Source organism: Brachyhypopomus gauderio, chromosome 2 (genome assembly GCF_052324685.1).
Source record: "Brachyhypopomus gauderio isolate BG-103 chromosome 2, BGAUD_0.2, whole genome shotgun sequence".
Classification (NCBI taxonomy): domain Eukaryota; kingdom Metazoa; phylum Chordata; class Actinopteri; order Gymnotiformes; family Hypopomidae; genus Brachyhypopomus; species Brachyhypopomus gauderio.
In genome coordinates, this window is record NC_135212.1 from 47,804,649 (window position 1) to 47,816,684 (window position 12,036).

At 39.7% G+C, this 12,036-nt stretch overlaps 1 long non-coding RNA gene across 1 annotated transcript; it reads right to left on the bottom strand.

The window, feature by feature from the left end:
• Positions 1-287: 287 nt before the first annotated feature.
• LOC143508932 (uncharacterized) lies at positions 288-11,775 on the bottom strand. The gene is made up of 3 exons (XR_013129545.1): positions 11,576-11,775; positions 10,936-10,978; positions 288-389 (listed from the first exon to the last, which is right to left on the bottom strand). It is a non-coding gene; the product is annotated as an uncharacterized LOC143508932 (long non-coding RNA).
• Between the last annotated feature and the right edge of the window lie 261 nt (positions 11,776-12,036).

A 12,036-nucleotide genomic window follows, 5' to 3' on the forward strand; every position in this document is an offset into this window, starting at 1 on the left:
GGAGAGGAACGTCAGATTGGTTCAAGATGCCACTGTAAATACACGTTCTTTACAACCATGCTCAGTTGTTAACATTTCAGAATCCACATTCTTGAATTTTGAGGGGGATGGGTTACACTAACAGATACATGGATCAAGTTACACTCCTGTCAAACATGAGCAGGAATTTGAGGCTACGATAGACAGTAGTTCACTGAAACTGGACAGCTGAAAATTAGATATGATGAATTTTTGATTTTTGCTAGGACCTGGTTTGGTTGATGTCAACAACATAAATCCATGGATGTCGATCACCTTGTGGAAGAATATAATGCAGACTCTTTCCCAGGTATTCATGTGGATTTGGTTCCCTTCAAAGTTAGGTTTACTATCATAACTTCTCCAATACACTGAAATAAAGATTCAGACATTATTATCACTACTAACTCATGCTACCTGTCTGTACATCAAAGTTTCTTGCTGGCTTCGAATGTAGACTAAAGATCCACCTGTTCTAACAGCACTTGAATGATCTTGAGTAATTTCTCAACAAAAGAAATCCTGGAACCTTGTGTGTATTCCCTCTAACAAACTTAATGGGGGGGACTTCTTCCATGGACACAACTACCTGAGCACTAGTTTAAGTAGCTCTGCACAAACCAGAAAACTCTCCTATGGTCTTCCAGCAAGCTTTCTTATATTTCACAAAGTAAGAACTCTGCACTGATACAAAACTTGAGCATCACAGGGTCACTGTGGACTAATGATACATCAGGTGCTAACTTAGCACCCCAGCAAAGTCTCTTTATTTCTCTATGTGCCTCCATCTGTAAAATGGGGCAGGAGGACCTCAGACTGATGTATCATTGGTAAGACGTGCTTGGACATTAGTCTGAGACCAGTTAGGATGCTTGTCTGGTAAAGACTGGCACTGACACAGATCACACTGGTCTTAGAGCTGTTTCTACATGGTGCTCCCAGTGAAGGTCATTGTGGCACTAAAGCCCTGTACAGTTCTGTGGATATGCTCCGTGTTTAGCATATTGCATGAATAGACGTGGCGTCAGAGGAGACCTGACCTACTTTCAGACTAATTTTAACCACAGGGGGACACAAGGAAGAATCTCTCTGGACTATAAATGAATGGAAAAGCGGTTAAATGCCTCTAGACACAATTTTGCTAAGAGTGTACAAAAGCAGTGTACTAAATGCTTCTTGAAAATGAGACAATAAAGCAAGCTTAAATGGCATACAGTGCAAGTCATAAGGCTGGTTGTTCTCATTTGAGCCTGAAGCAGTGATTCATACAAGATTGTGCTTGGTGCTTTTTATAATAGAATAATTGTCAGATTAAGGACACCAAGAGATGCAAAGTGATACTTTGACAGTAGAAGAGCAAACTTTCATGAGAGCCACTTTTTAAAAATGCATTGAAATTTTCATTCTCATTAAAGTCGGGCTGATTGTGTCTCTATCAGGGAATCTTGATTGGGGTGAGGAGTGCATTCAAATTAAGTGACACGTGCTCCTACACACCCAGTATATTTTCAGGTACTCTGCCACTCTCTGTATATGCTCCCATTCCAGTCCAATCTAACTTTGCCCAGAGTTCATAATCCTAGTTATCTTTGAATTTGTCTTGGTGACTGCACATGTAAACAACAACAAATGTAAATGTACCAACAACAGTGGAATTTTTAAACCTACACAAGGAGTACAATGTTAGAAAATAAACTAGATTTATAAATTAAGAATAATAAAATGGTGGGGGTAAAGTTTATACAGTGTATGACCATGGGGATCTGGGATTTGTACCTGGTTTAGTTCTAGTTGGGATGTTATGGGGATGTATAGAGCAGAGCAATGAGTGCTACATTGAAGGGGGTGGATGGGTTGTAGGCATAGTGCACATATGTTCCACTATGGTTAATGAGGGTCACAGCTCTGGAGGATAAAAGCAATCTTTGTTTCAGCTTAGATGGCCCTGGGTATTCTGCTTGAGGTGAAGGGTTTGAAGACACCACCTGAGTAAGAGAGAGGTTAGCTATGAGTTTGCTGGGATGCTTGAAGTGTTGGCAGACTACATCTAGTCATCTTCTGTACAATCCAAATTATGTCCTGGAGTTTGGCTCAGTCCTGTGATGTGGATGAGGTATGGATGGATGGACTTAATTGAAGTGTAGAATGGCATAATGAGAGCAAATGTCAGATTGAAATTCTTCAGTTGCTTTTTTAGACAGGAATTGGAGTTTCTCCACAACCAAAAGCACAGACCGGCTGATGTCAAGAGATGTCTTCAGGACATACACTATATTGCCAAAAATATTCGCTCACCCATCCAAATGATCGGAATCAGGTGTTCCAATCACTTCCATGGCCAATGGTGTATAAAATTAAGCACCTAGGCATGCAGACTGTTTTTACAAACATTTGTGAACTCTTAGGAGCTCAGTGAATTCCAGCATGCCACCTGTGAAACAAATCCAGTTATGAAATTTCCACGCTCCTAAATATTCCACTGTCAGCTGTATTACAAGAAAATGGAAGCGTTTGGGAATGATCACGTAAACTGGTCAGTGGATGCTGAAGCGCATTGTGCTATTCAATTTCAATTCAATTCAATTTATTTATAAAGCACATTTAAAACCGCAGCGGACCAAAGTGCTGTACAGCAGATTAGCAGATAAAATACAAGCAAAATACAATACAGATTAAACAAGTTAAAAGAGATTGAATAGTAAAAAGAATAGAAAAATATAATATTATTAGGTTAGTTAACATTATAGGCCAAAGAAAAAAGGTAGGTTTTAAGGTGGGCTTTGAATTCGCTTATTCCTGTTATACTCCTAATATCCAGGGGTAACGAATTCCACAGTCTGGGAGCAGCAACAGAAAAGGCCCGGTCCCCTTTCTGTTTCAGACGAGACTGTGGAACATTCAATAATGATTTACCAGTAGACCGAAGTGACCTTTGGGGCTGGTAAGGGAGCAACGCGTCGCTTAAATACACCGGTGCCATGCCATGGAGGGCTTTAAAAACAAAGAGCAAAACTTTAAAATGTACCCTATATTTAATGGGAAGCCAATGTAGCGAGGCCAGGACAGGTGTAATATGTTCCCGTTTTTTTGTACCTGTGAGTAATCTGGCAGCAGCATTTTGGACAAGCTGCAAACGGGCCAAAGAAGACTGACAGACTCCCATATATAGAGAGTTACAATAATCGAGGCGTGAAGTGATGAAAGCATGTATGACTATCTCAAGGTCCTTAAATGATAAAATAGATTTCAGCTTTGCGATGTGTCTTAACTGATAAAAGCTGCTCTTTACAACTGAGTTTATTTGTTTATCAAATTTTAGAACATGGTCAAAGATAAAACCTAAATTTTTCGCATCATACGATGTGTTGGGAAAAAGATGCTTCAAATCTTCACTAATAGTTTGGGAGCTTGAAATCGGACCAAATATGACCGCCTCGGACTTTCCTTCATTAAGCTGAAGGAAGTTATTAGTAAACCACTGCCTGACTTCCTTCATGCATTCAGATAGCCTATACAAAGAATGATTATCCCCTGGTTTAAGGGGAAGATAAAGCTGTGTATCATCTGCATAGCAATGGTACGAAATTCCAAATTTCTGAAAAATTTTTCCTAGGGGTGCCAGATATAGTGAAAAAAGTACAGGACCCAGGATTGAGCCCTGTGGAAGACCGTAAGTGACAGTAGCATGTGATGAAGACCATTTACCCAGCTGTACCGTGTAAGATCTGTCTTTCAGATAAGAGGAAAACCAATCTAGAGCTTTCCCCTGTATCCCAGCGAAGGTGTTAAGACGCTTTAAAAGAATGTGATGATCAACTGTATCAAATGCAGCAGTGAGGTCCAGCATTACTAAGATGACACAGTGATTAGAATCAAGAGACAGTAATAAATCATTTGTTAGTTTAAGCAATGCTGACTCTGTACTGTGATAGGCCCTAAAGCCCGACTGGAATTTGTCCAACATATTATTTTCAGCTAAATGTGATGACAGTTGGAGGTAGACTACCTTCTCTAAAACTTTAGATAAAAATGACAATTTGGAAATGGGTCTATAGTTAGAGAGGGTGGTTGGATCTAAGTTTGACTTCTTGATGAGAGGGTGAACTATGGCATGTTTAAAACACAAGGGGACATGCCCATTTATGAGACTGCAGTTGATAATGGAGAGAACACTGGGGCCAACAGTGTCCCAAACACTCTTAAGAAGGCGTGATGGAATAATATCCAATGAGCAATTTGTAGGCTTCATATGAGTTACAGTATCCGTTAGAGAGGACAGAGACACAGAATCAAACTGAGTCAGAAAAGTAGAACAGGCCATGAGCTCAGCAGACTCAAAACCTACTGTGCAGATGGATGATCTGATGGACTCAATTTTATCAACAAAAAAGCGGAGAAATTTTTCACACAATTCAGGAGAATCTTCGATATGGCTATTCTCATTTGGACATAAAATTGTATTGATTGTATTAAAAAGGACTTTAGGGTTATGAGAGTGACTAGAGATCAAATCTGAAAAGTATTTGGCTCTAGACATTTTTACAGAGAGCTGAAACTTTACCAGTGAAGCTTTTAATATTTCATAAGAGATCTGGAGTTTATCTTTCTTCCACTTTCGCTCAGCTTTCCTGCACTCCTGCCTAAGAGAGCGTGTTTCAGAAATGTGCTAAGAGATCATTAACTTTTTGCAGAGTCAATCACTACAGACATGCAAACTTCATGTGGCCTTCAGATTAGCTCAAGAACAGTGTGCAGAGAGCTTCATGGTATGGGTTTGCATGGTTGAGTAGCTGCATCCAAGCTATACATCACCAAGTGCAGTGCAAAGCATCGGATGCAGTGGTGTAAAACACACTGCCACTGGACTCTAGAGCAGTGAAGGCATGCTCTCTGGAGTGATGAATCACCCATCTCCATCTGGCAATCTGATGGATGAGTTTGGCAGTTGCCAGGAGAACGGTTGCCAGATATAAAGTTTGGTGGAGGGGGATTATGGTGTGGGGTTGTTTTTCAGGAGCTGGGATTGGCCCCTTAGTTCCAGTGAATGGAACTCTGAGTGCTTCAGCATACCAAGACATTTTGGACAATTCCAGCTCTCTACTTTGTGGGAACAGTTTGGAGCTGGACACTTTCTCTTCCAACGGTGCACCAGTGGTCCATAAAGACATGGATGGCATGTCTGGTGTGGATGAATTTGACTGGCCTGCACAGAGTCCTGACCTCAACCCGATAGAACACCTTTGGGATGAATTAGAGCAGACTGAGAGCCAGGCTTTCTCTTCCAACATCAGTATGTGACCTCACAAATGCTCTTCTGGAAGAACACACTCCAAAACCTTGTGGACAGCCGTCCCAGAAGAGTTGAAGCTGTTCTAACTGCTAAGGGTGGACCAACGTCATATTGAACCCTATGGATTAGGAATGGAATGTCACTTAAGCTCATATGTGAGTCAAGGAGTCATCTTATCTTTTGTAGGCAGATGTTACAATTTATAACAAGATGTTGGCTGCTTCGCAAGCCTACAAAATAAGACTGATCTCCACCGATGGGTCTTTGGGGATACAGTTATTAGTATTAAGACTGAAGAAAAGGGTCAAGAGCACTCAGCCACCTGACGTATTTCATGACATCCATGATGGGATCTGGCAGACGGGATCGGGCAGATAGCTGGCCAAGACTGACCAACAGATGTGCTGGGACAAAGGAGTTAAAAGCTGAAATTAAAGTCCATGAACAGACTTTTGAGATGTTTCACCATCTACAATCTAAAATTTTTCTTTGATTCTGTTTTGTTTGCTTTTTTAAAAATAAATTATATTGTTGGCCATGCAATTCAGACATCAATTTTCCTCTCACAATTAACTATGTTAATATGAAGGTACTGTACAAGGAGACAGGGCCATTATGTATATATAAGTTATAAGAGATTGGCTCTGGATTATTGAATCCCTGTGAGGTTCATTTAATTGATTTAAGCCCTTTGGGTGAGCTGGGATCACTTGGATTTTGCACAGCAAAACCATAGTCTATAATTCAGTCATTAATCACTCTTTAAACACAGCTCCTTCAAATGTGAGGTGTTGGATTATATAAATCGGCTTTCCAAATGGTTCTGGTGTTCTTGCGTGTTTTCTGGTTTTGTCACCATAATCAAATGTGGCAAATGGTGGTCCAAATGGTGGTCTTTGACTTGTAGAAGTTATAAGAAACAGAACATAATGATAGCTTGCACAGATTTTTTAAAGAGAAATACAGATATAAAAACTGCTTAAGCCTATTGTTTGACTTCTTGGCTCCAAATATACTGAAGGATTTCAGCTATTTGTCAAATTCAGTTGCACCTTTTGAGTCCTGAAATTAAACAACTTGTGAAATTGTTTGTATCAAAATATATTCATAATAAGAATTTCATATTGGTTAAGATGACTGAATACAGGGGCTGCATTCAGAATGCATCAAGCTGTTTTGTGGTTTTCAGTGGCAACCTGCTCCCATTGGTTGACCTATAAGGAGAAAATGCCATGATTTGGTCATCATTTTTTGGCTTACTGCTTCCTGACAATAGTGAGCCACTGTAGGATGCCAAAAAGTAGGTGAACCATTCACATCTTTGTTGTTAATGGCTTTGATATCACTGAAAAACCTCTTTAAATGTTCTGTTGCTGGATAGTTGTTTATGCCAGTTAGTAAATAAGTCATCTTGTTCTACGCCCTTGACTTAAATGTACGTATAGATATAAAAATACACGTGGCTTTGTAAGGATTTCCTTTTTGTCCAGGGTCAGTACAACACTCAGATGAATATGATTACCACAGGCTGCAATGTATTTTTTCCAGATAATTTTCAGAAGTTGTATATTGTTCATACGTTCTATGTTGCACTCAGTCCTATACGATGCCCATGTCTGTCTTGTTGATTCTGTGCTTTGAGCCAAGAGGCTTCATGTGAATCTGCACACCATTCTTGGCCCTTGTTCCTCACATCCAGATCACGCTAAACCTCCTTCAAAAATATTTGCCATCTCAGTTCCTCTCATTGTCACTGCTGTCTCCTTGCATCTCATTCTCCCCCAAAGCACCTTGCCTCTGTCGACAAGAATCCTGACTAATTGGAATAGACACAGGACCTGTCAAGTCTTAATAACCTCTGACGGGGCCTTTGTCACTACTGCAGCCTCTTCTTACTTCTTCTGTGTTCCTCAGCAGAGACACACCAAGCATACGCTGGCTGTAATTATTAAAAAGGTGCTGCTGTCTGCTTTAAAACAGTTATTCTCAGTTTTTTACATGAAGATGCTGCTTCTGCTGGTGTGTGTGTGTGTGTGTTTACTGAGTGAGTGTCTGTGAAGGCTTTCTCCATTTTGTGTTAGAGGTCAGCAGAACAGTTATACGTTTGAATAACCATCATAGCCATCATAATGGTAAATGTGCATCAGGGTTTAGACCAACGGTTTAGGTGATCTTTAACACCCATGAAATTTCATATTTAGCATGCTAGTACTAATTTTGAGAGGCTATTTTTATGATAGTTTCATAAAATCCATAAATTATGTGAATATCATGGTGATATGTCCATATAGAATATTAAATTTTAAATAAAATGCTAGACTGTGACAATAACAAACCTGACATGAGTAGAAGCGACCTAGCAAATGCACTTTTCAGACAGCATGTGCTACAAAAAACCTGATTTGGAATTTGCCCTGAGGTAATGGATTCTAACTGAAACAGACTGGTTTCATTCAAATACTGAAGAAGAACCTTCTTTTAAATATGCCCTTATACACATAAATAGCTATGATCACATTTTTCTGACATGAGGACTCACTGAGGCAATTCCTTTCTATTGATTTAATAAATTATTAAAACCAAAGAAAAAAAATCCCATAAAATAAGTACGATGAACAAAATGCTTTAGAGAATTTAGAATGGTGTTTTGGTCAGCTTTTAAATTTGCACTAGATGTCTAGACACACACACAAATCTAGGTTATATTAGCAGTGATGAGCTCTTTTTGAAATCTTGTGTGTGTATCCAGATAACACTGCTACACCAGGGAGGACTAATGGCCAATCATTTGGATGGCACATTCTGGAAATTCTTGCTGAGGTGCAGAAGCTGCTGTGCTGATTCTATAGTGGTGTCTTAGTAATCAGGAGACAGGAAATGTCAAAACCAGTTAAATGTGACAAAGGAATAAAATGTGCAAATCAAAATTGGGTCATGTTTTTTTCTGATTGTCTGAACTTGAGGTAAAGTGTTAAGGATTCAGATTTGTGTTCTGAAGGAGTTTAGCCTTAACAGGTAGAGAGAGAGAGAGATAATGCTGATTTGTGATGATGCATGTTGTAAAAAGCACAAGGCCTACGAAATACAGCTAGCATCTAAACAGATGAGCAAAGCATAGTGCAAATGGGAAGGAATGATGCGAGGAGCAGTAAAAATGACAGTAAAGTACATTAATATGCACAGCAAACTGTATACAGTAGCTGAGGAGAACTGGGTGAATATCTGCTACAAATAAATTGAATCAATGACACTGCGGTGTAAGTGCTGTGCACAGTATCAATAATTAATGAAATGTCCAAAGAGCAGGTCAGAGATGCGGTGGGAGTGGGAGGAGGAGAATGACACCGTTTCATTGAATCTGCTGTGCTCCCTGACACACCGCCAAGGGGCAACCGGCTGTTTCTAAGCATACTACTATTAGAGCCCACAGAGCCCACAGGCTGGTAAATGTAAGAGCTTATTTACCAGCCTTACATACCCTGCTGGCTGTTAGTGAGAAAGTACAAGACCAAGTTGCAGAGTTGATGTGCTGATGCCAAGATTGATGAGCTGGAGATTGATCTGCTCGGGTTGATTAAATGTGCTAAAATCAGAACTGAAATTGTGGAAGCAGCGTGTTTCAGCATAGGCACTGGTAGCTGTTGCCAAACAGAAGATATTCTGACTTCTCATGGGACTGGAGACATGTTTGATGGATTTTGGGGAGAACAAACAGACATTATTAAAATTATATGCAACAAGGAAAGTACCATCTGGATTAGTGTCCAGAGCTACAAGACCATGGTGCATTTATATTCACCATTCTGATGCCTGCACATAAGACACAACTCAAGATCAGCAGATCAATGACTCTAATAAAAGTGGCATTTATGCACCAAGCTTTGTTAACAAAGATGCACACATCCACCTTTTGGCTTTCAGGGGGGTATTCCAAGAAGTGGGTTAAGCGAGAAAACCGGGTAAGTTAACTCAGAGTTCAGGGTTAAGTTTAGAGTTTGTTAAACCCGCTTTCTGGAATACCCCCCAGGTCCCATAGCTATCATTCTGATGATGTTTTGACACAAATTCCAACCTTAATCACACACCTGATCCAGATAATGAAGTTATTCAGTAGCTTCTTAATATTTGAGCAAGGTGTGCTAGATTAGGGTTGGAACTAAACTCTGCAGGGCAATTAATCTCAAGGATTTGTGCAGCCCAGCGCTGTTTTATTTGGAATGTTTTCTTTGAGCCAAGGTTCTATGAGAGCTCAAACATTGCGGTCCCTGACCATTTTCTGTGTAATTTAAAACTGGGGGTTGTCTATTTTGTTTGCTAGAGGTCACACCTTGTTAAAGAAGGTGCTAGGCACTGTGGGAGAGTGATGGTTTAGTGTCACAGTTGACAAGAAGGTTTACCTGTCTTGTTTTTGTTTACTTTCAGGTTTTCATTGCCATGTGCTCTTTTGTTTTTATTTTGCTAGTTACACCACTTGTTTAATGATCTTCCCTTCATTATTGGCTTTTCCTACTTTTGTTCTCATTGGTCTTGATTTCCTCAGGTTGTTGCTGGTTATTGTCCCAGCCTGTTTGTTCTTGTTCTAGTCTTTGTTGTATTAAGCATCCATTTGTCTTAGCTCTGTTGTGTTTACACTGCCTGTGTATTTGCTCTTGTTTCTGTCAGTTTATCTGTTCATTGTTATTGTCTTGGTTTTTTTCCTTAGAATGTATTCTCAATATGCTTGTCTTGCTGCCCTGACCCTGGACTGTCTAAACGACCCTGAATCTGGATTACCCGTTAATAAATCTAGTTCCTTTCACGATGTGTCCACCTATCATTCACTCTGCGTTACACCTTAGTCTAGCCCACAGTCCATACTGTTTATCCTGCCTGATTCCCTTCTAGTGGAATGAGCCAACAGTAACATTCCATGATCCATGTGAAATAAAATCAATGGAATGCAAAATCAAAAGATGCTAAAGAATTCTACCGACATCCTTTGGGCCCCTTTTGTTTTCAATGCAACAAAGCCAAATGAAGCCCGTCGTAGCACAGCAGAGTGACACATTTGGTCTGTGCATTGGAGTTTTTAAGGAGTTGAGGAGCTGGGGAACCTGCTATGGGCAATAATAATCATTTTCTTGCAGTTTATATATGCTACAATGCAAGTGGCTAGATTAATGCAGCTAACCAGATGGTTAAGAGTTTTGATGAAGGGAAAGCTGGGAAAGAGTGGAGCTGGGATGGAGCTTTTTACTTTCTTTCAAAACTTCAGTTATTGCATGACACCATTAGCAGTAATCATATTCGTAATAGCACTGCTGCATGAATGCTTTTTTCCCCTGTATGTTATTAATTAAGTAACATTACCACTATAATTGATACTCTTAAAACTGCAGTGTCCCCAATATTGGACCTGGACATCTGGGTTCAACAGGTACATTCTCACTGAGGCTGTACTAACGGACCCCGAATCATTCTGCTGCCTGTATTCAATACACATTGAGCAACACAGCTCTCCTCTAAGCTAGCCTGTTCTTCCTCTGCATATCATGGCTCACAGGATTGGCTCCAACAACATGAAGCAATAAGAGCTTCAATAATACAGTAAGAAATTAAATCATGCAGTTTCTTGTCACATTACTTACCTTAAAAACAAAATACACGTAGTACTGAAATACAGGAGTAGTGCTGAAATACAGGAGGACAGTGAGAAACACGACAGTCCCAACGCTAACACTGGATATGGGACTTCAGGGAGAGTTGCAACAATCTCACATTAATTTGAAATATATGGATGATTGAAATATATGGATGAATGATTGTCAACTTTAACTGACGGAAAATACTGAGCTATGCGGCAGAACCTAATTTGCATTTAGATCTGTTGTAATGTTTTAATAATTTTTGTAATTAAATATGTATTTCAGAGCAGATGTGGAAAATATGGTATCAATTTGCAGAGGTATTTCCTCAACATGCCGATATGTAGGCCATTGATTGAATCTTCTGTCTCTGGTTACAAAAAATGAGTCTCTGAAAGGGGAGTGAAATTAATTTTAAATCAGTTCATTTTCTTGCCTGCTGTTCAGTTTAATTTCATTGCTATTTTTTCAACCACAATGTTAAATATTTCTACAAACTCTGAACCAGATGGCTACTATGACAAGATGCCAAAAAGCTATTTATATGATTGTATTTTGCTGCTCCTTTTGGTTTGTGAAAAACCCAAATTCTCCTTTACATAAATGATGCTCTTGTAAGTGGATTAAGAAGAGTTGTACGTACCGAAGAGTTTCAGTTGTATATAAGAGTTGTTTATTCATTTGGATGGTCCAGAAGTCAAAATACACAAATAAAAGCTGATGAGTTTTGCATTTCAGTCTGGCTTTAAACATCCAGCAAGCTCTTCTGAAATTGTTGCAAACAACTGTTAAATATTTGTCTAAAAGAAGTGTAACAAAACACTAGCACTACCAATGATAACACAGCAGGAGACATCAGCAGAGTAAATGCACAGAAAGCTGCTGGCCCGATTGCTTCTCTGGACATGTCCTCAGAGAATATTTGCTGGGCCAAGCCCTGGTGTTCACTGACATCTTCATCCTGGGCTGCTCTTCCCACATGCTGGAAGACATCCGCTATCATACCGTTGCCAAAGCGTCCTCCCGCATCAAGTCTGAATTACTTCCACCCTGTCGCACTCACACCTATTGTAATGAAGTGCTTTGAGAAACTGGGTCTCATTC